At 46.0% G+C, this 27,425-nt stretch overlaps 1 long non-coding RNA gene across 3 annotated transcripts; it reads right to left on the bottom strand.

Annotated features, from left to right (window-relative positions):
- Nucleotides 1–24,586, bottom strand: LOC129460905 (uncharacterized). Of its 3 annotated transcripts, none has more exons than XR_008650326.2 (3): nucleotides 24,226–24,586; nucleotides 7,173–7,221; nucleotides 1–2,302 (listed from the first exon to the last, which is right to left on the bottom strand). It is a non-coding gene; the product is annotated as an uncharacterized lncRNA (long non-coding RNA). The 3 variants fall into 3 exon arrangements; XR_010115290.1 differs by having other exon boundaries at nucleotides 1–2,281; XR_010115291.1 differs by lacking the exons at nucleotides 1–2,302; nucleotides 7,173–7,221 and adding an exon at nucleotides 9,426–16,651.
- Nucleotides 24,587–27,425: the final 2,839 nt, after the last annotated feature.

Below are 27,425 nucleotides of genomic sequence, written 5' to 3'. Positions count from 1 at the left end.
CAATGGCATCTGCTGGGCAGGGCAGGGAAGTCACAGAGGGAGAATGGGTGGGCAGGGGGCTACTGGAACAAAATGGTCATCTGGGTCCCACAGCAGCAATGAATTTAAAGGCCAGGGAGAGGTGGGAAAAGGTGAGGGCTCCCCGGATGCAATGCCAGAGACATGGTGATGTCCTTAGGTCCAGGACTGCTGGGGGCGGTGGCACCTGAGGGAGGTAGGTGTGGAGGGGCATCCTTGTGTGGACTGGGGAGGGAGCATGAAGGACACAGGGTAAAGTTCAAGTCATGGCTGAGGCCAGTTCAAGCTGAGGGTAAAGGTGCCTGGGGGAGGGCATGAGAGTCAAGCCAGGTTTGGGGGACAGGGCAGAGAGTTTCTAAGTTGTATGGGTCTGCTGAGGGATCCAGCATGACTGGGTCCAGTCAGGGAGTTAGGGGGATTCAGAGTGAAGGGTTGGATCCTGGACATTTGCGTAAGCCAGGAGGGACAAGGAAGGTGGTGGCAGGGAGCATACAGTCCATGGGTATTGGGTGTGTGTCCTGTCAACCTCACGTCATGCAAAAATGTAGGACTGAGTTGTGAAGAGTTTATTCAAGTGAAAAGCTGGGAATGGCCATTCAGGAAAACACACACTCCAGAGAAATGGGCACAGGGCTCCAAAGACAAGAGTTCTTTTTAGATTTTCAATGAATCATTTTCACCAGTCCTAACAGTCTTCAGGTCACCTTTCCTTCTGTTCTAACTGCTCTCCTTGTATCCTTGGGAGGGTTTGTGATGCTGTCCTGTTTGGAAAAGCCATGCTGCTCTCTTTACAGTTTACAGTAGTTTGGTTTGGATCATTTCTGTGCTGTGCTCAGATGCTCCTTCCTTCATATAAGGTTGAGGAAAAGGAGACACATCTGACCCATCCTTGTGTGTTTGTGAAACAGGCAGCAGCAAATATATTCAGTTTTAGGAATTAGGCTCACACTGGAGGGAGAGGTCAGAGCCCTTGGGGGAATATTTATGAACAAATAACAGATGATTAAATTCTCCAAACAACTTTTCTACTTGAGAATAAGGTGTTTCTAGTTAAATTATGCAATTCATTCAGCAATCTAATGTTTCATGTAATATTGATGATCCTACTAATTATCCTGATGTTCTCTACTTAATGCTTAATGAAAAATATGGCACTTCAAAATAGCTTCTGCAGCAAGGGAAGATACATTTTAAGACCCTTTTCCGGGGTGGGCACGGTGGCTCACGCCTGTAATCCCAACACTTTGGGAGGCCGAGACGGGCGGATCACCAGGTCATGAGATCAAGACCATGCTGGCTAACACAGTGAAACCCTGTCTCTACTAAAAAAATACAAAAAAATTAGCCAGGCATGGTGGCAGGCACCTGTAGTCCCAGCTATTCGGGAGGCTGAGGCAGGAGAATGGCATGAACCTGGGATGCGGAGCTTGCAGTGAACCAAGATCACGCAACTGCGCTCCAGCCTGGGCGACAGAGCGAGACTCCTTCTCAAAACAAACAAGAAACCCTTTTCTCCAAAGCATACTGGAATTCACAATTATAAAGAAATTCACTATTATAAAGAAATGTGGGTCAGGTGCAGTTGGCTCATGCCTGTAATCTTAGCACACTGAGAGGCCAACCTGGGTGGATTGCCTGAGCTCAGGAGGCAGCCTGGGCAACATGGTGAAACGCCGTCTCTATTAAAAATACAAAAAAAATTAGCTGGGCATAGTGGTGGACACCTGTAGCTTCAGCTACTCAGGAGGATGAGGCACGAGAATTCCTTGAACCCAGGAAGTGGAGGTTGCAGTTAGCTGTGATTGCATCATTTCACTCCACCTGGGTGACTAAGCAAGACTCCGTCTCAAAAAAAAAAAAAAAAGAATGTAGAACAGAACTGGGGTCCATTCATGTTGCCCGGGAAAACTAGATATTTACAGAGGTTTGATGGGCTAGAAAGAAAGGCTTTTATTGCAGAGCTCCAGGCAAGAAGGACCAGGAAGATAAATGTTCAAATCCTGGCCTCCCCGAAGGCAAGGTGGATCATGCCTGTAATCAAAGTGCTTGGGGAGGCTGAGGCAGGTGGATCACCTGAGGTTAGAAGTTTGAGACCAGCCTGGCCAACATGGTGAAACCTCGTTTCTACTAAAAATACCAAATTAGCCAGGTGTGGTGGCGTGCACATGTAATCCCAGCTACTCAGGCGGCCGAGGCAGGAGAATCACTTGAATCCAGGAGGTGGAGGTTGCAGTGAGCCAAGATCGCACGATTGCATTCCAGCCTGGGCAAAAAGAGTGAAACTCTGTCTCAAAAAAAATAAAAAATAAAAAAATGTTATGCTTTATTTGTTTGTTGTGTGTTTGAGAAAAGATCTCACTCTGTTGCCCAGGCTGGAGTACAGTGGTGCCATCATGGCTCACTGTAGCCTCCAACTCCTGGGCTCAAGCGATCCTCTCACCTCAACCTCCCCAGTAGCTGGGACTACAGGTATTCACCACTCCTGGCTAATTTTAATTTTTTTTTTTTTGTAGAGATGAGGACTCCCTATGTTGCCTAAACTGGTTTGGAACTCCTGAGCTAATACGATCTTTGTGGCTAGGCCTCACAAAGTGCTGGGATTACACTGGGACCTGATAGCATTCAGAAATATGCCAACAGTCCAAGAGCAAAATTTTTGGGGGGGGGGGCAGAGGGGGAAGGGCTATTTTCAATTTCATTTCAGAGTTAAACTATAAGCTAAATTCCCTCCCAAGGTTAGTTTGGCCTATGCCCAGGAATGAACAAGGACAGCTTGGAAGGTAGAAGCAAGATGGAGCTGGCCGGGTGCGATGGCTCATGCCTGTAATCCCAGCACTTTGGGAGGCTGAGGCGGGTGAATCACAAGGTCAGGAGTTCGAGACCAGTCTGGCCAACATGGTGAAACCCCGCCTTTACTAAAAATACAAAAAATTAGCTGGGCGTAGTGGCAGGTGCCTGTAATCTCAGCTACTCGGGAGGCTGAGGCAGGAGAATCTCTTGAACTTGGGAGGTGGAGGTTGCAGTGAGCTGAGATCATACCACTGCACTCCAGCCCTGGCGACAGAGTAAGACTCCATCTCAAAAAAAAAAAAAAAGTAAGATGGAGTCAGGTCGGATCTCTTTTCGCTGTACTAACTGTCTCATTTATAATTTTTGTAAAGGTAGTTTCAATCTCTCCCTTTGGGTTTCATAACACCTCATTCTTTTTTTTTTTTTTTTTTTTGAGACGGAGTCTCGCTCTTTCACCCAGGCTGGAGTGCAGTGGCGCGATCTCGGCTCACTGCAGGCTCCGCCCCCTGGGGTTCACGCCATTCTCCTGCCTCAGCCTCCCTTGTAGCTGGGACTACAGGCGCCTGCCACCTCACCCAGCTAATTTTTTGTATTTTTAGTAGAGATGGGGTTTCACCGTGTTAGCCAGGATGGTCTCGATCTCCTGACCTCGTGATCCGCCCGCCTCGGCCTCCCAAAGTGCTGGGATTACAGGCGTGAGCCACTGCATAACACCTTATTCTTAAGGTGTGGGCTATAAGGATGGAAAAAGGATGAAGACCACTTTAACTTCTTCCTGCTGACAGGGGATGTAGCGGGGGTAGGTGCTTACCCCAAAGTGTGAGGAGTGGAACCACTTTGCAGGCATCTGAGCATGCTCACATAGGCTGGGTTGGGGTTCGAAGGCTTGCATGACAAAGGCATTAGTATTCTCATCTATAGTTTTAGTACAGCATTAATATTTATGCAAACAGCATACTATAGTTTTAGCACAGAACAGTGAACTATAAGGTAAATAATGAGTCCCAGGATAAAGAGTGAAAGTCTTAGCTTCAGAAGCCTTTGTAGAATTGATCTTAAGCTCTGAGGGATACAGGTAAAAAGCTCTGAGAACCGGCCAGGCATGGTGGCTCACGCCTGTAATCCCAGCACTTTGGGAGACCAAGGTGGGTGGATCACCTGAGGTCAGGAGTTCGAGACCAGCCTAGCCAACATAATAAAACCCCGTCTCTACTAAAAATACAAAAAAACTAGCTGGGTGTGGTGGCGGGTGCCTGTAATTGGAGCTACTCAGGAAGCTGAGGCAGGAGAATCGCTTGAACCCAGGAGGTGGAGGTTGCAGTGAGCCGAGACCGCACCATTGTACTCCAGTCCAGCCTGGGCAACAAGAGCAAAACTCAATCTTAAAAAAAAAAAAAAAAAAAAAAAGCAGCTCTGAGAACCAATCAGACATGGGGTCATTAGAAGCGAGAGATTTGGGTCAGAGGTTGTTAGATTGGGATAGACAGAAAAGGGCAAATTTAAATATCTTCTCCCGTATCTTTTTAGTCAATTTCCTAGTTCTGAGACTAAACTCTTTTTAAAAATTGGCTTTGCTGAAACTTTGCTCGCTAAGGAATCTCAGATTGTACTTTTTAAAGCCTTGAAGCCCAGCCACAGACTTATCTATGCCTGCAAATATCTGTATGAGTTGAGTGAATTTTCCTCCTGTCAAGGTCCCAAGATAACTTGAGGCTCCTGGGCCTGTCAGAAAGTGACATTCTTTTTTTTTTTTTTTTGAGACAGAGTTTCACTCTTGTTGCCCAGGCTGCAGTGCAGTGGCATGATCTCGGCTCACTGGAACCTCCACCTCCCAGGGTCAAGTGATTCTCCTGCCTCAGCCTCCCAAGTAGCTGGGATTACAGGTGCGCGCTACCATGCCTGGCTACTTTTATATTTTTAGTAGAGACGGGGTTTCACCATGTTGGTCAGGCTGGTCTCGAACTCCTGACCTCAGGTGATCCACCCGCCTCAGTCTCCCAAAGTGCTGGGATTACAAGTGTGAGCCACCATGCCTCGTCTTTTTTTTTTTTTTTTAAGGTAATTCAGTTTTAATTTATTTTCATCAGTTTTTCTTCATAATCCAGATATTTTAAAATGCAAAGAAAATTAACTTTCAATGATATGTTCAGGGACTGGCACTAAAAATTTTCAGACTGCAAATGAGTTATACAAATGAAAATATCAAATGGAGATCCAGTTATCACAATGAAAGCACTCAACATATTAAAAGTTCACAAGTATTTGTATTGAGCACATTAAAAAAGTCAGCCTGCTAACTGTTGTGATTTTAAAGAACTAATGCAGAAGTTTGAAGAAAATAGATTAGTTAACTTATAAAGAGATTAAAGAGCCTGAAACAGGTATTTAAAAGAAATTTGTGCCTTTATTAGAATGTTGTCATGCTTTATATGCCAATTTTGATAAATTATTGTTGTTTTGTTTTTTATAAGAAATGATACTACAGAACTGCAAAACTGGTCCAACACTCTTGTCTTTACTCTTCTTTTAAAGCAAGAAACAGTGGCGCGATCTCGGCTCACTGCAACCTCCGCCTCCCAGGTTCAAGCGATTCTCTTGCCTCAGCCTCCAGAGTAGCTAGGATTACAGGCATGTGCCATGATGCCTGGCTAATTTTTGTATTTTTAGCAGAGACAGGGTTTCACCATGTTGGCCAAGCTGGCCTCGAACTCCTGACCTCCAGGACGCCTCCCAGGTTCAAGTGATCCACCTGCCTCTGCCTCCCAAAGTGCTGGGATTACAGGCATGAGCCACCATGCCTGACCCTATGTGCAATTTTTTTTTTTTTTTTAATACAAGGTCTCACTCTGTTGCCCAGGCTGGAGTGCAGTGGCATGCTCAGCTCGCTGCAACCTCTGCCTCCCAGGTTCAAGCAATTCTTGTGCCTCAGTCTCCCAAGTAGCTGGGATTACATGTGAGTACCACCATGCACGGCTAATTTTTACATTTTTAGTAGAGATGGGGTTTCCCCATACTGGCCAGGTTGGTCTCAAACTCCTGACCTCGTGATCTGCCCACCTTGGCCTCCCAAAGTGCTGGGATTACATGTATGAGCCACTGTGCCTGGCCTGGAAATTCTTAATACTATTTTCTCATAGAGTACTTTACAAATACTAAACCTCTATCATTTTTCTTGAATGGGGGTCATCCTGTTGCCCAGGCTGGAGTGTAGTGGCATCATTGTGGTTTATAGCAGCCTCAAACTCCTGGGCTGAAGTGATTCTGACTCAGCCTCCTGAGCAGCTAGAACTACAGGTACATGCCACAATGTCTCGCTAGTTCTTTGTTGTTATGAGGTCTTGCTGTTTTGCCCAGGCTGTTCTCAAACTCTAGGCCTCTAGCAATCCTTCCACCTCCACCTCCAAATAGTTGGATTACAGGTGTGACCCACTGTGCCCAGTTTATGTCACACTGAAATATAGGATTTTAGATAAAATGTTTTAAAAATAAATAAATGTGGCAGCCAGGCGCAATGGCTCACACCTGTAATCCTGGCACTTTGGGAGGGCAAGGCAGGCGGATCAACGAGGTCAGGAGATCAAGATTGCGCTACCGCACTCCAGCCTGGGCGACAGAGCAAGACTCTGTCTCAAAAAAAAAAAAAAAAGAAAAAGAAAAAGTGGCCAGGCGTGGCGGCTAATGCCTGTAATCCCAGCACTTTGGGAGGCCGAGGTAGGCAGATCACTTCAGGCCAGGAGTTTAAGACCAGCCTGGCCAAGGTGATGAAACCCTGTCTCTACTAAAAATACAAAAATTAGCCAGGAGTGGTAGTGCACTCCTGCAATCCCAGCCGCTCAGGAGGCTGAGGCACAAGAATTGCTTCAATCTGGGAAGCAGAGACTGCAGTGAGCCGAGATCGTGCCACTGCACTCCAGCCTGGGCAACAGTGAAACTCTGTCTCAGAAAGAAAAAATAATAATTATTATTATTATAAATAAACAAATTTGATGCTGGGCTTATTTCCTTCATTTGCTTTTCTTTTTTTTTTTTTGAGACAGTCTCGCTCTGTCGCCCAGGCTGGAGTGCGATGGCGAGATCTCGGCTCACTGCAACCTTTGCCTCCTGGGTTCAAGCGATTCTCCTGTATCAGCCTCCTGAGTAGCTGAGACTACAGGCGCATGCCACCATGCCCGGCTAATTTTTAGTAGATATGGGGTTTCACTGTGTTAGTCAGGATGGTCTCAATCTCCTGACCTTGTGATCCACCCGCCTCAGCCTCCCAAAATGCGCTGTGAGCCACCGTGCCCAGCCTTTTTTTTTAAACATAGTCTCACATTCTAAGATTTTCTAGAAAGACATTGCTTTGTTTTGTAAGTATAAATTACCTTAGATTTCTGTAGTGATCTTCAATATTCTGGTCTTTCCATTTATTTCCTAAAATACAGAACCAGGAAAATAGTCTTAATCAGCATAAAGCTATAATAAAAATAATATTCTGTGTTCATGGTACACTGCATCCATGCCTCATTTATTCACTGACATATTCCCTGTCCATATTCCAAATCATGGAATAGCATTAATGAGCTAAAAACACGTTCTCGGCCAGGTGCGGTGGCTCACGCCTGTAATCCCAGCACTTTGGGAGGCCGAGGCGGGCAGATCATGAGGTCAGGAGATCGAGACCATCCTGGCAAACACAGTGAAACCCTGTCTCTACTAAAAATACAAAAATTAGCCGGGCGTGGTGGCAGGCACCTGTAGTCCCAGCTACTCGGGAGGCTAAGGCCGGAGAATGGCGTGAACCCAGGAGGCAGAGCTTGCAGTGAGCCGAGATGGTGCCACTGCACTCCAGCCTGGGCAACAGAGCGAGACTCCGTCTCAACAAAACAAAACAAAAAAACATGTTCTCTAATTCGCTGAAGGAAGTAAGTAATATTGTCACCCTCACCTATAGAGGACAGGTTCCCGAATGTTTCCTGCATCACATCTCTGTAGAGATTCTTCTGGGAAGGATCTCCAGCAAAGCCCACTCCTCCTGGGTGAAGCTCACATCTACATCCTCAAAGACCACTGAGTCCTAAAACATCTCACACGTGTAAAGAAGGATGGGTGAGACTGACAGCACTGGGGGCCTAGACTCTATTCCTAAGAAGTTCCCATGAGGCTGTGGACTCCAGACATTTATTCCATGACTTGGTTATCACTTGGTGCGCAACCACTTTCTTCCATAAAGCAATTCTGATGCTAAAACTGAACTAAGCAATACCAACAGCAGAACAGGAAATGTCTCTTCAGTGAATCCAGAAAGAAAAGCACGCTGCCTGGGCTGTCCCTAATGTCTGTCTGTAGTGTGTGTCTACAGCGCCTGTCATAACAAAGTCCTCTGAATTCATATGCAGAAAAATGTTAACATTAGCAGTCCTGAGAGTGTTTCCTTGAAAATGCCTGTTCACAAAGTTTAACCATTGAGGATACCTGAAAGGGAGATTTTGTTCTGATTCAATTAGCACGAAGAAAAAACAAAAAAACCACAACAACTCGATTTTTGCAAGGGACTCTACCAACCTAATTGATGAGTCATAACTAACTAAATCAAAAACTGAAGAAGAGAAACCTTTGTGAGAAACAGTATTCTGGTAGAAAAACAAATTGTAATTGATGAACTGCTGAAGGCTGAATGGGGACAAGGTTCAGAGGTAAAACCTCCAGGGAGCTCAGTCTTAACAAAAAGCAAATGTTTATCAAAATTTAAAACTTTTGCCCATGAGAGGACACTACAAACAGAGGGAAAAGGCACCCTACCGAAATGGGGAAGTTTCCCTTGTTCCCCTAGCAGGTGTGCGATGGGGGTGTGGCTTGCTTCTACAGTGCCCCGTTGCTCAAACCTCTAGGGGAGCATACAGATGGGCAGGCTGTGGGGCTCTGACCCCACAGCAGTGGAGCCCCACAGCAGTGTCAAGGGGTGAATGTTTACAGCTCCTGAAGCCCCAGCGGGCGTGTGTTACAGGTGGTCTTTTAGTTTGCCTATAGGCAGCTTGTATTAATGAGCTCAATGAGACCCTCTACCTTGTCGCAAGGACAGAGGGCTTTCTGTATCCCAGGTTCTTGCCTTAGTGTACCGGAAGAATCAGATCACACGTGGGCTTGGAGAATGAGTGAAAAGTTTTATTGAGGAGAAGTGATAGGGGAGCCAGAAGCGAGATGGTCTTCCTGGGAGCTGGGCTGCTAATGGCCCCGGCTCAGCCAAACTCTGCCTTGTCCCGCCAGCTCCGCCAGTTGATGGACTGCCTCATCCACCAGTTGATGGCCTGCTGGTGTGCCAGTGCCTGTCGGTGTGCTCTTCTGCTGGCGTGCTCCTCTTGACAACCAGCTGCTTGTGTGTCTGCCCACTAGGGTCTGGGGTTTTTATAGGCCCAGGATGCGGCATGGTGGGCCAGGGTGGTCTTGGGAAATGCAACATTTGGGCAGGAAATGACTGTCCTCACCTAGGTCTGTGGGGGTGGAGCCCTAGCCAGGGATCACACCCTCCTCTACCCAGCACTTCCCTTACCCACTTCTGTATTATTTAAAGGGACCACGCTCTTCCCTTCCCGACACGTCCGTATCACCATGACACTGGAGCAAATATAAGCAAGTCATGCATCTGGCAAGGTTTTAATATTCAGAAAATATAATCAACTCCTACACTCAACTACAAAGAAAAAAATTCAAACACCCCAAATATAAAGTTTTGGAAAGAATGTTGAAAAACTAGAACCCATGTGCTCTGTCCAAAGGATTGTAAAATGGTTCAACCTCTATGGAAAACAGTATGGTGGTACCCAAAAGCTAATTTAAAAAATGTTATCTTCCAGCAACCCATTTCCAGGTCTTTTTTTTTTTTTTTTTTTTTTTTTTTTTTTTTTTTGAGACGGAGTCTCACTCTGTCGCCCAAGCTGGAGCGCAGTGGCGCAATCTCGGCTCACTGCAAGCTCCGCCTCCCGAGTTCACGCCATTCTCCTGCCTCAGCCTCCCAAGTAGCTGGGACTACAGGCGCCCGCCACTACGCCCGGCTAATTTGTTGTATTTTTTTTTGAGACGGAGTCTTGCTGTGTCACCCAGGCTGGAGTGCAGTGGCGCGATCTCGGCTCACTGCAAGCTCCGCCTCCCGGGTTCAGGCCATTCTCCTGCCTCAGCCTCCCGAGGAGCTGGGACTACAGGCGCCCGCCAACACGCCCGGCTAATTTTTTGTATTTTTAGTAGAGACAGGGTTTCACCGTGTTAGCCAGGATGGTCTCGATCTCCTGACCTCGTGATCCGCCCGCCTCGGCCTCCCAAAGTGCTGGGATTACAGGCTTGAGCCACCGCGCCTGGCCTGTTGTATTTTTAGTAGAGACGGGATTTCACCGTAGTCTCGATCTCCTGACCTCATGATCCGCCCACCTCGGCCTCCCAAAGTGCTGGGATTACAGGCGTGAGCCACCGTGCCCGGCCTTTTTTTTTTTTTTTTTTTTTGAGACAGGAGTCTCGCTCTGTTGCCCAGGCTGGAGTGCAATGGCACGATCTTGGCTCACTGCAAGCTCCGCCTCCCGGGTTCAAGCGATTCTCCTGCCTCAGCCTCCCGAGTAGCTGGGACTACAGGCGCCCGCCACCACCCCCGGCTAATTTTTTGTATTTTTAGTAGAGACAGGGTTTCACCATGTTAGCCAGGATGGTCTCAATCTCCTGACCTCATGATCCGCCCGCCTCGGCCTCCCAAAGTGCTGGGATTACAGGCGTGAACCACCGCGCCCGGTCTTCCAGGTCTATTTTAATTCAATTCAAATAAATTGAAAATTGGATCTTGAAGAGATATTTGAAAACCATGGTTCACAATAGCCAAGAGGTGGATCAATCCATCAATGTCCATTGATGGCTGAATGGATAACCAAAATGTGGTAAGCATATACACACAATGGAATATTATTTAGCCTTAGAAAATAACATCCTGTTCCATGGTATAAGCAATGTATACTAATTGCAAAAAGCCAGTCACAAAAATAAAAATACAGTATTATTCATCTTAGAGAAGTAGATCTGTCAAACTATCTTAACTGTACATGTAAAATTCCTTCAGCTGGTACATTTAAGATTTCTTACAATACTTAACTATAATGAATTATCGTACCAAGTAAAAAACTAATTCCTTAAAAGATGGGAAAGTATCTGAATGACATTTCTGCAAGATATATACAAATGGCTAGTAAGCACCCGAAAGATGGTTGACATCAGGAGTCATTAGGCACAAGGATTTACACAATGTAGTTGAGTGGTTATTGAGTGTTTTCCACTCATGAAAAATATTTATAAACAACATTTAAAAATTTACATAGAGGTCAGGTGCGGTGGCTCACACCTGTAAATTCCAGCACTTTGGGAGGCTGAGGCGGGTGGATCACTTGAAGTCATGAGTTCAAGACCAGCCTGGCCAGCATGGTGAAACCCTGTCTCTACTAAAAATACAAAAAATTAGCACAGTGTGGTGGCATACATAGGTAATCCAGCTACTCAGGAGGCTGAGGCAGGACAACAGCTTGAACCCAGGAGGTGGAGGTTGCAGTGAGCCCAGATTGTGCCACTGCACTCCAGCCTCGGCAACAGAGAGAGACTCTGTCTCAAACTTACACAGAGCCACTTATTGCTCTGTCAAAAAATAAACAATATTGCAGCAGTTTCAAATGTATCATTGGGGACACATAGTTGATAATGTCCACTAGAGAGGGGAAATGGGTGTTCTGGAATGTGGGGAGGAAACCAGAAATTTAAGGATTTATCATTAGCCCTAGCAAGAAGTAGGCTGGGAGAATCTCAAGGACTCCTTCCTTGACCAAAGTTGAGTCAGGCTCCTCAGAACCCTCTTCTTGACCAGGCTTTGAGCTTAGAATGCCCTCAAAACTTGGTATCTAATCAAGTTCCATTTCCCCCATCTATGATAATTAATCAGTCTCCCAACTCTTGACACCTAACCAAATTCCATCCTCTCCCTCACCCTGCCCTTTAGCTATAATTCTCTTGTTGATGCATTCAAGATTGAGTTCAATCTTTTTCCCATACTACAGTTCTCCTGACACATACTGCAATTGTGTTGAATGAAGCCTTCCTTGACATTTTTAACAAGTTTTCAGTGTAATCTCCTTTTGCATGGAATAAGGACTTAGACTTGAGACCCTGCTTCCTATGTCTGGAATGGTTGGTGATAAAAAGCTGCCTTTCTTTGGGGAGGAAGGAGGGTGTCCTGAGAGTGTCTATACTCACAAATCCAAACACAAGGTCAGATTTCTCTCCTGATGACCACTTTGTTGTCACCCCATAAACTGGGAGAGACTGGGGACTGTGGGCACAACACTGCCAGAGAGAACTGCAGGGTACAGTTTATTTCCTGCAGTAATGGGCCACGATGCCTCAGAGTGCTGACTACCAATACAGCCTCTACCCTGTGTCATGAAGGGGAATGACCAGATTTTCAATATGGAAGGTTTTCTCTCATTTGGGGAATTCTCTTGTCAAATTCCCCACCTTCTTCTTCTTCTTTTTTTTTTCTTTTTTTTAAAGCATATAGCACCCAGTATTCCCAGAAATTCTCCATCCATTTACTAACCAGCTCCAATCCCGCTTAGCTATGGCGAACAGATGCGTTTAGGGTGGCATGGCCACATATGCTTCAATTTCTTGACAGTGTTTTTTGAAGCACAAAAGTTTTTTGTTTCTGTTTTTAGACGGAGTCTTGCTCCGTTGCCGAGGCTGGAGTGCAGTGGCGTGATCTCGGCTCACTACAACCTCCACCTCCTGGGTTCAAGCGATTCTCCTGCCTCAGTCTCCTGAGTAGCTGGGATTACAGGCATGTGACACCATGCTCAGCTAATTTTTCTATTTGTAGTAGAGATGGTGTTTCACCATGTTGGCCAGGCTGGTCTTGAACTCCTGACCTCATGATCCACCCACCTAGGCATCCCAAAGTGCTGGGATTACAGGTGTGAGCCACCATTCCTGGCCAGATGCACAAAAGTTTTAAATTCTGATGTGGTCTAAATGACATACTTGTTCTTTGATCCTAGGGCTCCTGGTGTCATGTCGTAGAATCTTTTTCCTAAGTTCAAGATTATTAAGATTTTTGGCGCCAGGCGTAGTGGCTCACACTTGTAATCCCAGCACTTTGGGAGGCCGAGGTGGGAGGATCACTTGAGGTCAGGTGTTGGAGACCAGCCATGGTGAACATGGTGAACATAACCCCAAATCTACTAAAAATACAAAAATTAGCTGGGCGTGGTGCTGGGCACCTGTAATCCCAGCTACTCAGGAGGCTGAAGCACGATAATCACTTGAACCTGGGAGGCAGAGGTTGCAGTGAGCAGCGATCAGGCCCCTGGGCAACAGAGCAAGACTCTGTCTCAAAAAAAAAAAAAGGCTGGGTGCTGTGGCTCATGTCTGTAATCCCAGCACTTTGGGAGGCCAAGGCAAGCGGATCACGAGGTCAGGAGATCGAGAACATCCTGGCTAACACAGTGAAAACCCATCTCTACTAAAAATACAACAAAATTAGCCAGGCGTGGTGGTGGGTGCCTGTAGTCCCAGCTACTCGGAGAGGCTGAGGCAGGAGAATGGTGTGAACCCGGGAGGCAGAGCTTGCAGTGAGCCAAGATTGCACCACTGCACTCCAGCCTGGGTGACAGAGGGAGACTCCATCTCCAAAAAAAAAAAAAAAAAAAAGATTATGAAGACTTTTTTGGGGTGGCACTTTCTGTAACATCAAGAGAGGGAGTTTCTCCTCTCTTCCCATGAAAGGATAAGACTGGAATATTTGAATAATTCTGCAGGCTGACATGGTAATGAAATCCACTAAACTATGGAGGATAAAACTAAATTCATATTATAATAATTTCATGCTATATACTATAACACTATTTTTAAGTGGCAGTTATATATAATGTGCAAGTTATGTAACTAAATCATATATACATACACTGCAAGTGTACATGTATATACACGTATATATACACACATCACACCATACGCTATACAAGATGTCAGGCTGTACTATAATACTGTACATGAATATCTCCCTTAAATTCTGAAATAGCCTCAGCAACATATTTACAAAAAAATTCAGCAATATGTGACAGTATCTAAACCTCATGATCAAGTGGAATTTTAATCCAGGAAAGCAATATTACTTTTATCTCTGAAAATCAATTCATTCAATACACAAAATAGAATCAACATCAAAAACCAATGTCCTAGTAGATACAGAAAAAGCATGTGACAAACCTCAACATCTCATGATTAAAAACAATAAACTAGAAATACAAAAGAATATTCTGGCCAGGTGTGGTAGCTCACACCTGTAATCCCAGCACTTTGGGAGGCCAAGACAGGCAGATCACCTGAGGTCGGGAGTTCAAGACCAGCCTAACCAACATGAGAAACCCCGTCTCTACTAAAAATACAAAATTAGCCCGGCATGGTGGTGCATGCCTGTAATCCCAGCCACTCGGGAGGCTGAGGCAGGAGAATCGCTTGAACCTGGGAGGTGGAAGTTGCGGTGAGCCAAGATTGCACCATTGCACTCCAGCCTGGGCAACAAGAGAAAAACTCCATCTCAAAAAATCATAATAATATTATATGACAAGAGGTGCACTAAGAACAAAGAAAAACCTACTACAAGACAAGTATGAAAATGCAAAACTACCCTCACTCTTGATAATAAAAGACTGCTTTTCCCCAAATCCCACAAGACAGGGTGTATACTCTCATCCTTTCTGTTACACTCAGAAGAAAGGTAATACTAGGCCAACCAGGCCAGAAAACACAAACCTTCCAGATTTATAGGACATGTACATATAGCACCCCTGACAAACACACAGACTTTGTCACTGCATATACATGTGTACAAACCAAGGTGGAAACATAGGAAGGCAAAAGGGCTGCATTAGTTGGTTTTATGATTCTATGAAAGCATACCTAAGGCTGGATAATTCATATTGAAAAGAAGCTTATGTGGCTCATGGTTACACAGGTTGTACAAGGAGCATGACACCGGAATTTTCTATCTGGTGAGGGCTCAGGAAGCTCTTACTCATGATGGAAGGCAAGACGAGCCAGGATGTCACATGTCCTTAAGAATATTAGGTTGGTGCAAAAATAACTGCAGTTTTGGACGGTGAATTTTACATCATTATAATTCAAACACATCTCTATTAATCAAAATAAGAACCATTACAATCAACACATTTTTGCCAATGAGAAATAAGTTTGTTTATTCCTGTAGCCTAAAAATCTGTGCTTCGGGATTTGACAAACTCTTGGAAAGCATTTTCTGCATCCTGCTGGTTGTGGAAGTGTTTTCCCTGCAAAAAGTTGTCAAGATGCTTGAAGAAGTGGTAGTTGATTGGCAGAAGGTCAGGTGAATCTGAATGTCAATTGAATCAGTTGTGAATCTGTGGATGAGGCCAAGCATTTTAGCCCAACTGTTGAACAACTTTTGAAGCATTGGTTGTGCGACATGTGGTTGGGCACTGTAGTGGAGAAGAATTGGGCCCTTTCTGTGGACCGATGCTAGCTGCAGACATTACAGTTTTCAGTGCATTTCATCGGTTTGCTGAGCATACTTCTCAGATGTAATGGTTTCACTCGGATACAGAAAGCTGTAGTGAATCATACCAGCAGCAGACCGCCAAACAGTGACCATGACCTTTTTCTGGTCCAAGTTGGCTTTGGGAAGTGCTTTGGAGCTTCTTCTTGGTTCAACCACTGAGCTGGTCATTGCCGGCTGTTGAACAAAACCCATCACGCATCACAATCCGATGGAGAAATGGTTTGTTGTCGCACAGAATAAGAGAATATGACACTTCAAAATGATTTCTTTTTATTTTCACTCAGCTCATGAGGCACCCCCTTATCGAGCTTTTTCACCTTTCCAATTTACTTCAAATGCCGAACGACTGTAGGATGATGAATGTTGAGTTCTTCGGCAACTTCTCATGTAGTTGTAAGAGGATCAGCTGCAATGATTGCCCTCAGTTGGTCATTGTAACTTCTGATGGCTGGCCACTATGCTCCTCATCTTCAAGGCTCTCGTTGCCTTTTTTTTTTTTTTTTTTTTGAGACGGAGTCTTTCTCTGTCCCCCAGGCTGGAGTGCAGTGGCGCGATCTCGGCTCACCACAACCTCCACCTCCTGGGTTCACGCCATTCTCCTGCCTCAGCCTCCCGAGTAGCTGGGACCACAGGCGCCCGCCAACACGCCCGGCTAATTTTTTGTATTTTTTAGTAGAGACGGGGTTTCGCTGTGTTAGCCAGGATGGTCTCGATCTCCTGACCTCGTGATCCACCCGCCTCGGCCTCCCAAAGTGCTGGGATTACAGGCTTGAGCCACCGCGCCCGGCTTTTTTTTTTTTTTTTTGAGAGAGTCTCACTCTCTGTGGCCCAGGCTGAAGTGCAGTGGCATGATCTTGGCTCACTGTAATCTCTGCCTCCTTAGGTTCAAGTGATCCTCTTGCCTTAACCTCCCAAGTAGCTGGGATTACAGGCACGTGCCACCATACTGGCTAATTTTTGTATTTTTAGTAGAGACGAGGTTTCATCATGTTGGCCAGCTGGTCTCAAACTCCTGACCTCAAGTGATGCTCCCATCTCAGCCTCCCAAAGTACTGGGATTATAGGCCTGAGCCATTGTGCCTATCCTTCTTTGCAAAACTTCTTGAACCGCCCCTGTACTGTACCTTTGTTAGCAGTTCCTGGGCCAAACGCATTGTTCACATTGCGAGTTGTGTCTGCTGCTTTACGACCCATTTTGAACTCGAATAAGAAAATCGCTCGAATTTGCTTTTTGTCTAACATCATTTCTATAGTCTAAAATAAACAGCAAGTAATAAGTCATTAGCCAAAAAACGTAAAGTGAAAAATGAACATTAAAATGATGTATAACATAACCACATTTATTTAAGAATGTATTCTGGCTAGGCACGGTGGCTCACACCTGTAATACCAGCACTTTGGGAGGCCGAGGCAGGTGCATTATGAGGTCAGGAGATCGAGACCATCTTGGTTAACACGGTGAAACCCCGTCTCTACCAAAAATACAAAAAAATTAGCCAGGCGTGGTGGCGGGCGCCTGTAGTCCCAGCTACTCAGGTGGCTGAGGCAGGAGAATGGCGTGAACCTGGGAGGTGGAGCTTGCAGTGAGCTGAGATCGCAGCACTGCACTCCAGCCTGGGCGACAGAGCAAGACTCCATCTCAAAAAAAAAAAAAAAAAGAATGTATTCCAATATCAAACAGCAAATTTCAACAATGCAAAAACCACAATTACTTTTGCACCAACTTTTTCTGTTTGTTTTGTTTTCTCCCACACGTTTTGAGTTTTCTTCCTCAGAATGCGTGGGAAAGGCAAAAAAAAAAAAAAAAAAGTTTTCTTTCTTTACATTTCTGAGACAATGCAGAGGACAGGAATCATTTCTCTTTCCTCCCAGGAGCAAAATCCAATTGGCTGACCAGCCATTATCTCCAAATAATGGAAACTGAGGTTGAGGGAGAAAAGCTGATCACCCCAAGGGGATTGGTTATCTAGATGAAGAGTATACCAGGAGTCTCCTCCCACCACAAGGCATTCAGCTGCTCCCTTGGGAGGCCCCACTCCTCTACCTCAGGCTGTCCTCTGGGAGGCATGACTCAGGGGCTGATATGCACTAGGCCCTCCAAGAGACATGACAGTGGTGGGCATCTTGGCTCAGCCTAGGCAGTTCTGAAACCCAGGACCAGGAAAAATTGGAGGGGGAACGGAAGACAGATCATTCTGTAAAGTTTCCAAAAAGGAACCTCAACCCAAAGACATCCTGATGTCTGTGCCTAGGAAAAAATAAAAGGAGAGGCACAAAGGTTTTGTTCACTGAGATGTGTGGTGATTTTTCTCTGCCTTCTTCTCATGTGAAATTTTCAGAAATAGCAAACAAATACTTTAGAAAGAATCATCTATTGCTCTGTGATAAAATAATAAACAATTAAAATACACTGCATCTGTTTTAAACAGGATGAATAAGTACAATGTTGTTCTATAAAGAAGAAATAGTTGATAATACTGTGAACTGGAGACTGGAGTTGATGTTGGAAATGTGGGAGAGAAACTGAACATTTAGGATTTTTACTGAAAGCCCTTAAAGAGTTAGCCTCGGGTACGAATAGGAGACACTGCATCCAATCTATTTGGAAAATGCAGGGGGAAACCAGTCCCCAAGGGGAGGGTTAAAAAATTTAAATAGGCCAGGCATGGTGCCTCACGACTGTAATCCCAGCAGTTTGGGAGGCTGAGGTGGGTAGATCACTTGAGGTCAGGAGTTCTTGACCAGCCTGGCCAACATGGTGAAACCCAGTCTCTACTAAAAATACAAAAACTAGCGGGGCGTGGTGGTGTGCACCTGTAATCCCAGCTACTAGAGAGGCTGAGGCCAAAGAATCACTTGAACTCGGGAGGCGGAGGTTGCAGTGAGCCGAAATCACACCACTGCACTCCAGCCTGGGCAACAGAGCTAGACTCAGTCAAAAAAAAAAAAAAAAATTAAATGAGGCAATGCACTGTGGCTCACGCCTGTAATCCCAGCACTTCGGGTGAGACGCAGAGGCAGATAGATCACTTGAGCTCAGGATTTTGAGACTAGACTGGGCAACCTGGCATCTACAAAAAATACAACAATTAAGTCAGGTGTGATGGTGCATGCCTGCAGTCCTGGCTACTCAGGAGGCTGAGGTGGGAGGACTGCTTGCACCCAGAGCCCAAGAGGCAGATGTTGCAGTGAGCAAGACCCTGTCTCAAAAAAAAAAAAAAAAAATTAAATGAGAAACAATAAGACTGAACTGTGTGTAGTACCCTAGGACCTACCTAAGGACCCTGAAATACAACTCAAATACAATTCTGATAAAGTAATAATTTATAGGGAAATGAAATTTAGGCTTAGTCAACCAAAATCCCCCAATTAACCTGATTATATAACTGGAAAATTTTCTACCCGTACGGTCTGTGAAACTAAAGCCAAAAATTTGAGCTGTTCCATCTCTAAATTATCTTGAGCCTTAAAGCAATGTGATTAAGATGGCATTGAGTCACATGACAGGCAGCAGGAACTTTCCTTTCCCAGACTGTGGATTTGCCTTTTTGTCTTCACTCTTCCCTATATTTTTTCATAAAATTATGTAAATGTTGAATGTAAATGTTGAAGGGAGCCAAGGAAGACCCCTTCCCTCTTCACTCTTGATCTCCATTGTAGATGAACTTTCATCTTACCCTTTCTCACACAAAGACTTCATGGCTATCACACTGTCTTAAGCTGGAATGTTAAACTCACTCTTTTTTTTTTTTTTTTTTTTTGAGACCAATTCTTGCTCTGTCACCCAGGCTGGAGTGCAATGACACGATCTTGGCTCACTGTAACCTCCACCTCCTGGGTTCAAGCAATTCTCCTACCTCAGCCTCCCTGAGGCAGAAATTTAAAAAATAAATGTGCATTCATTCACTCCAAGAAAAGTAACAGGCAAGGCAAAGGTTAAAAAGAAAATAACAAGTTTTCCTCTGCCTAGCAAGCTCACTCAAAGACAGTTATAATGCTGTTTGAGAAGTCAAAGCCAAAAGAATAGGTTCCAGACATCCCCCCTCCAGAACAAAGGTGAAAGAAAAAGAAAAAGGAAAAATGTCTGTATTTAGTCAGTTCTTGTTTTTCTTTAAATGCAGCTACAAGGCCACCAGCTATGCAAGGCCACAAGTTATGCTATGCTATTGATTACGTGACCTATCACTGTATGATTTAACTACTTTTGTTTTGCTTCTGTAAGTTTGCTTATAAAAACCTCGCTCAGTCTTTGTTCAGTGCTCAGCTTTTTAGATGTGAATCCACTGGGCCAGTGCATACCTTAAATAAAATTCTCCTGTTCCTTGTATCAGTCTCTCTAGTCCTTTATTTCCCACAACATCCCAAGTAACTGGGATTACAGGTGCACGTCGCCACAGCCAGCTACTTTTGTATTTTAGTAGAGATGGGGCTTCATCGTGTTGCCCAGGCTGGTCTCAAACTCCTGAGTTAAGGCAAACTCCTGAGCTAAGGCCCACCATGGCCTCCCAAAGTGCTAGGATTACAGGCATGAGCCACCGCACGTAGCCAAACTCATTCTTTTAAATTGGGAAGGAAATGAAAATCAGCTGTCAAGAAAATGAAGGCCTAGGAGAAAAAAGCAAACTGTAACAAGTTAAATTGTTGTACCCCATACATCAGCCTTCTGTGGAAAATGTAATCCTGTTCAATTTCTTTGCCTTTTGCCTATATAGGGAAGAATTTAACATCTGACTTCAGAGCACTGAGACATTTCTCCGGAGTATGTGTTTTCCCAAATAGGCCATTCTCAGTTTACTACTTGAATAAATGCTTCAAAACTGGAATCTGATCTTTTCAATTACTTCAAGTTGACAAGTACAAAGAAGGTGACTGCATCACTGTAACCAATCTAGTATTTAATCTGGTTTGGCTCCTCATGCAACATACTGTAAACCAAAAATATTTGAGATGCTTCTGGATCAACTGAGAAGTTTATTTTCCCAAGGTTGAGAACAGGCCCAGAGGAAATCAACACGGAATCACAGAAACAGTCTGTGACTTTCTCCAAGGACAATTTTGAGGACTTCAATATATAAAGGGGAAAAGTGTGCTGGATAGGTAAGAGGGAGGGTTAGTATGTAATCCACATATTGCAACAGAAAAGAAGCAGGCAAGAGAATAGTCAGTTAGGTATTTGTGTCTCATCCAGTAAATCAACACTTTACATGAGATACACAGTTTCCTGTGGAGATATATAACTTTTTTTTTTTTTTTATTTGTTTGTTTGTTTTTTATTATACTTTAGGGTTTTAGGGTACATGTGCACAATGTGCAGGTTTGTTACATATGTATCCATGTGCCATGTTGATTTCCTGCACCCATTAACTCGTCATTTAGCATTAGATGTATCTCCTAATGCTGTCCCTCCCCCCTCCCCCCCCTTTTTTTTTTTTTAAGATGCAGTCTCGCTCTGTCACCCAGGCTGGAGTGCAGTGACTCGATCTTGGCTCACTGCAACCTCCGCCTCCCAGGTTCAAGTGATTCTCCTGCCTCAGCTTCCTTATTAACTAGGATTACAGGCACAGGCCACCATGCCTGGCTAAGTTTTGTATTTTTAGTAGAGACAGGGTTTCTCCATTTTGGTCAGGCTGGTCTCGAACTCCTGATCTAGTGATCTGCCTGCTTCAGCCTCCCAAAGTTCTGAGATGACAGGCGTGAGCCACTGCGCCCGGCCCGAGATATATAACTTTTTATCTGTAGCTCTTCACTTAGCAACAAAAAGAAAGGCAACTTCTTGCTTGACTCACCTTTTAGCTTAATATTTTCCTTTTGGTATAAAAATTGGGGTCCTGAGGTTTTATTTTCCTTTCACATTATAAAAGCCTGTCCTCCAACCTATAAGCCATTAACAAAATTAAGCAGCACCCCCACCAACAACTAAGTGAACTGACCTGCTCTTGGCCAAGATCACCAATAAAAACTCAAAATGGAGTTCCCCACTGTGACGGGAAGACCAGAGTAGCCTCCTTATACTGTCTCCCTTTTAGAATATAGACACAGCAACTGATCTATATTCATGTTCATTAGACATCGTCAGACTCAAAAAACAGATTCTGTGGCAGTAAGACACGAAATTACAAACACCATCTAAAGGGACTTAAGGAAAAGGGTAATTCATGTCTCAGAGTTCATAAAATCTGGTGACACAGGCCTGTTTTTTGGGCAGGGATGGAATCACGTGACAAATAACAGCCCCCTCTTCCTACAGCATTCCTTCCTACCGCCTCTAAAAATTTAAATATATATATATATATATATATTTCCATAGGTTTACGGGGAACAGGTGGTATATGGTTCTTTGGTGGTGATTTGTGAAATTTTGGTGCACCCATCACTGGAGCAGTATACACTGAACCCAATTTGTAGTCCTGTGGTTTTTGGTTTTTTGTTTGTTTGTTTTTGAGACGGAGTCTTGCTCTCTCGCCCAGGCTGGAATGCAGTGGCAGGATCTCGGCTCACTGCAACCTATGCCTCCCGGGTTCATGCAATTCTGTCTTAGCCTCCTGAGTAACTGGGACTACAGGCATGTGCCACCACGCCCAGCTAATATTTGTATTTTTAGTAGAGACGGGGCTTCACAATATTGGCCAGGCTGGTCTCGAACTCCTGACCTCAGGTGATCTGCCCGCCTCAGCCTCCCAAAGTGCTGGCATTACAGGCGTGAGCCACCACGCCCGGCCCAATTTGTAGTCTTTTATCCCTCACACCCACCTTCCCACCCTTTCACATCCTCCCTAGTCCCCAAAGTCCATTGTATCATTCTTATGCTTTTGCATCCACATAGCTTAGCTCCCACTTACGAGTGAGAACATAAGTGATGCTTGGTTTTCCATTCTAACGAGTTACCTCACTTAGAATAGTCTCCAATTCCATCCAGGTTGCTGCAAATGCCATTAGTTCGTTCCTTTTTATCCACCTCTAAATTTTAGACCAAAGCTTCACACTCTCAACCAACTGCCACCCACAGAATCCCTCAACCACCTGTGCCTTCTAACCCCATTACCACAAGTCCCACCTTTTGGCCAAAGGAACTCACACCTTCCAAGCACTAAGTCATGATTTTCCCTGCAATTCCTGTCTCCCTGAAATGAATAAAACCAAACTGTCACGAGCTGCCTCGGCACCACTTACTCGAGGCTTCCTGGGGTTGTTTTCCTCGGCCAAGGTCTTTCATAACACTGCAACCTTCGTCTCCCGGGTTCAAGCGATCCTCCTGCCTCAGCCTCCCCAGTAGCTGGGATTACTGGTGCCCACTACCATGCACAGCTAATTTTTGTATTTTTAGACACAGGGTTGTGGGCTGCAAGCCACCCAGGTGCCAAGGCAAGAGACCGAGAGCACAAGCTGTTGCAGTATAATAAATATATAGAATAAGAGTAGTTATACTAGAAATAGATTATAGATGATTGTATATGAATATCATTAATCATTAGTTTGTAGCATTACTCTTTATTCCAATATTATAATAATCTTTGTTCTACAATTATAACCTAGGAAAAACCAGGCCATACAGATATAGGAGCTGAAGGGACACGGGGAGAAGTGACCAGAAGGTAAGTGTGAGCCCTCTGTTATGCCTGGACAGGGCCACTAGAGGGCTCCCTGGTCTAGAGGTAACGCCAGCGCCTGGGGAGGCACCTGTTACTTAGCAGACTGGGAAAGGGGAGTTAGAGAAGACTCTTCTCCACCACCTCCTGTGGAAGGCCTGACAACAGCCAGGCCCACCCGCAGCCATCCGGAGGCCTGACCGTCTTCCTGTGATGCTGTGCTTCAGCGGTCACGCTCCTGGTCCGCTTTCATGTTCCACCCTGTACACCTGGCTCCGCCTTCTAGATAGCAGTAGCAGAACTGGTCAAAGTACTAAAGTCTTCGAACTGCACAGAAGAAATAATGACATAAGCTGTCCCCTTTCTCTGCCTCGGCTACCAAACAGGGAAGGGCCCCCTGTCCGGTGGACACGTGACTCGCGTGACCTTACCTATCATTGGAGATGACTCACACTCCTTACCCTGCCCCCTTGTCTTGTATCCAATAAATAACAGCGCAGCCAGGCGTTTGGGGCCACTACCGGTCCCCGGGGCCTAGCTGTCTTTTCTTCTCTTTGTCTTGTGTCTTTATTTCTACAATCTCTTGTCTCTGCACACGAGGAGAAAAACCCACAGGCCCAGTAGGGCTGGACCCTACACAGGGTTTCACCATGTTGGCCAGGCTAGTCTCAAACTCCTGACTTCAGGTGATCCACCCACCTCGGCCTGCCAAAGTGCTAGGATTACAGGGGTGAGCCACCACGCCAGGTCAAAATAAAACTTCTTTAAGTTATTTTACAGTTTGGCTTTTTTCCGTTAACAAACAAGTCATGACCCGGTGTTTCTCCTTCATGATTGGCTGTTTGCCCAAAATACTCTACTTGTTAACAGTGTCTCAGTTTAATTTAACAGAAGAAACGTGTGACTGGGAACCCCACACACGAGGCGGGATTCCCCCTATGACTTCCGCACAATTTGGGGAGACGCGGGGCTGCGGGCGCAGAGCTGCCCAGAGAGAGCTCCGGGGCAGGGGCCCCAGTCGCCGCGCAGGGACGGCAGGACGCCCGGGGTCCCGACTGCCGCCCAGACCCACCCTGAGGCCAAGGGGACCTAGGGCTGAGCTGCGCCAGGGGAACTAGGGCCTCAGACCCCCGAGTCTCAACAGGGAGGCCCGCGTTCCGCCACAGCCGATTCCGCGGTTCTGACCAGACCGTCCCCTAACCCCCAAACCCCACCTCGGGGCTTCCGGCTCCACATACTCACCATTTTTCAGCTTCCAGATATTCCGGCGTCTCCTGCAGGACTCCCGTGAGCAGTCCAGGACACGGCGCAGGCAACAGAGAGAAAAAAGCTACAGAGGAGGGACCTGGTCCCTCTTAGAGCAGGAAAGAAGGAATCCCGATCTGGGGTTGCCGCTAGAAGCCAGGGAATAAGAAGACTGGCAAGGCGGCGCCCTCCTTCCGGCGGATAAACAGTTGGCAGGGCCCCGCCCCAGCACCCCGATTGGATAGGGCATCCTACCCCGCCCCCTCAGCCCTGAGTGACAGCAGAAGCCCTGGGTAACAGGGCCCTGCAGAGCCGATCGCTGCTGTTCCAGCCGCAGGTTCTCTTTTTTTTTTTTTTTTTTTTTTTTGAGACGGAGTCTCGCTCTGTCGCCCAGGCTGGAGTTCAGTGGCGCGATCTCGGCTCACTGCAAGCTCCGCCTCCCAGGTTCACGCCATTCTCCTGCCTCAGCCTCCCGAGTAGCTGGGACTACAGGCGCCTGCCACCACGCCCGGCTAATTTTTTGTATTTTTAGTAGAGACAGGGTTTCACCGTGTTAGCCAGGATGGTCTTGATCTCCTGACCTCGTGATCCGCCTGCCTCGGCCTCCCAAAGTGCTGGGATTAAAGGCGTGAGCCACCGCGCCCGGCCACCCCAAAATATATTTCTGTGACTTTTTTTTTTTTTTTGACACTGGGTCTCACTTTGTCACCCAGGCTGGAGTGCAGTGGCGCTATCCTGGCTCACGGCAATCTCCATCTCCTGGGTTCAAGCGATTTTACTGTCTCAGCCTCCCTAGTAGCTGGGACTACAGGCGTGCTCCACCACCCCTGCTAATTTTTGTATTTTTAGTAGAGACGGGGTTTCAGCCAGGCTGGTCTCAAACTCCTGAGCTCAAGCGATCCGCCCCGGCCTCCCATAGTGCTAGGAATATAGGCGTGAGCCACCGCGCCTGGTCACTCCTTTGACATATTTTGAAATCATGGCTGCTTGGTCAACAGAGTGGTCTTGCAAAGGTGCCTTTGGGAGGAAAATGTGCATCTGCAGAGAATCTCTCTTAACTAAGCCATGGCCCCCTCCCTGCTTATTTCCCTTCACCGGAACTGGTAGAGATTCGGGGTCTGACATCTTTAAAACCTGAACACGGGTAGGAAGCTGTGACTCACGCCTCCAATCCCAGCAATTTCAGAGGCCGAGGCTGGAGGATCCCTTAAAGCTTGTCCAACCTATGTGGCCTGCAGGCCAAGGACGGCTTTGAATACAGCCCAACACAAATTAGTAAAGTTTCTTAAAATACTAAAAACTTTTTTTGCGATTTTCTGCTGTGCACTGTGGCTCACGCCTGTAATCCCAGCACTTTGGGAGGCCGAGGCGGGCAGATCACGAGGTCAGGAGTTCAAGACCAGCCTGGCCAATACGGTGAAACCCTGTCTCTACTAAAAATACAAAAATTAGCCAGGTGTGGTGGCAGGCGTCTGTAGTCCCAGGTACTCAGGAGGCCGAGGCAGGAGAATCGCTTGAACACGGAGGCAGAGGTTGCAGTGAGCCAAGATTACGCCACTACACTCCAGCATGGGTGACAGAGTGAGACTGGCTAAAAAAAAAAAGATTTTTTTTTGTGATCTTTTCTTTTCTTTCTTTCTTTTTTTTTTTTTTTTTAGTTCATCAGCTATCATTAGGGTTAGTGTGTTTTATGTGTGGCCCAAGACAATTCTTCTTCCAATGTGGCCCAGGGAAGGCGAAGGATTAAAGCAAGGAGTTGAAGGCCTGGTCAACACAGGGAGACTCCCATCTTTATTATTTAAGTATCCAAATAAAAAGAAAAATGTTAAAAAGTTGGAAAAGAAGCATTTCTCTTCTCTCTGCGAGAGCCTTCATTTATCTAACAGTCCACCTTTGCTAGCCAAGCCCCTTTCTTTCCCTCTCTCAGAAGATGTCTTGCCACTAAATCCGATATGCCAACATAACCTGGGATTTTGGGGCCATGCTGAGTCTGCATTCTTTGCTGTCCTCAGGATGGTATATAAGCTTTTCCGTGTTATTGTTGAGGAGTCTTCATTCTGAAGGCTCCTGTGTGTACACACTAAATAAATTTGTATGCCTTTTCAGAGTTAATCCAACTGCCTCATGTCAGTGAGTTTTCAGCAAACCTTTAGGACAGACACCAAGGGCCTATTGCCCCCACAAAGCCACCCCCTTTGCCTCAGAGCAGGAGGGGAACCCAGACCAGGCCAAGAATGACTGCACCAGGAGGGAGAAGCAGATGTCCTCCACGGAGCCAGAAATGGAGATAAGGCAAGGCCAAGGCTTCCTTATCTTCGCTCCCCCACCCCCACCCCATGCCCCCTCACAGTGTAGAAATGCTCTCTCCTTCCAGATACTCATTTTCCTCAGCAGGAAACTCTCACCTGGTGACAATTTAAGCTTCTGACCTAAATAAACTGTCAACTTCATAAACCCTTTGTTATAAGACAAACCCAACAAGTCTTACTGAGGCTGACCTTCGCAGATTTTCTTCATATATAACAATTACAGTCTTACCCCAGCGACCCTATGCATGTCAAAACCAAAACACTTCCCAGAAAATGGCCCCAGGCTCCAGAGGGACAACCTCAGAAAGGATGAAACCCCCTAAGTGCACCTGCACGAGGGTCTCCTGCTTTCCAGGGCCCTGCAGCTTCTCAGAATCCACACTCTGCAGCTGTTTTGGGCAGCTGGGGGCCACCTGCAGGGGAAGGCGGGGAGGCCCAGAAGCCCCCAAGGAGCTCCCTTTCCCTTCCTTTGCAGGCTCCACGCTGGCCTCAGGCTCTGCTGTCCCACTGCAGGTTATTCAGCTGCTTCTCACTCCATTGATCAGTTTCATGAGACAAACACCCTCAATCCCACTGTGTGAATAAGAAACCAATAGAGTCCCTGCTTTCCTCATGATTGTGTGTATAAAATGGGGAAGACAAGTTCTAAGATATTTAAATGCATTAAAAGACTTCTAAATCGCGACATCGGTGGTGGCAGCTGAGGGCCCAGCAGCAGCTGCTGCTATAAAGCACAAGATAGGCAGTGGGACTGGGGCTCCTGGGATATGGTGCCCGAGGTGTAGAGAGGCAGCAGCGCCCACAGAGCTCGGGCATGGAGGATCTGATGCCCTCCAAAATGGCAGTACCCAAAGTAGAAAGTTCACGTTTTTGGCTGGGTATGGTGGC

This window comes from Symphalangus syndactylus, chromosome 13, assembly GCF_028878055.3.
Source record: "Symphalangus syndactylus isolate Jambi chromosome 13, NHGRI_mSymSyn1-v2.1_pri, whole genome shotgun sequence".
Lineage (NCBI taxonomy): Eukaryota > Metazoa > Chordata > Mammalia > Primates > Hylobatidae > Symphalangus > Symphalangus syndactylus.
Note: the sequence above shows the minus strand (reverse complement) of the source record. Positions and strands in the feature narration are given on the sequence as shown.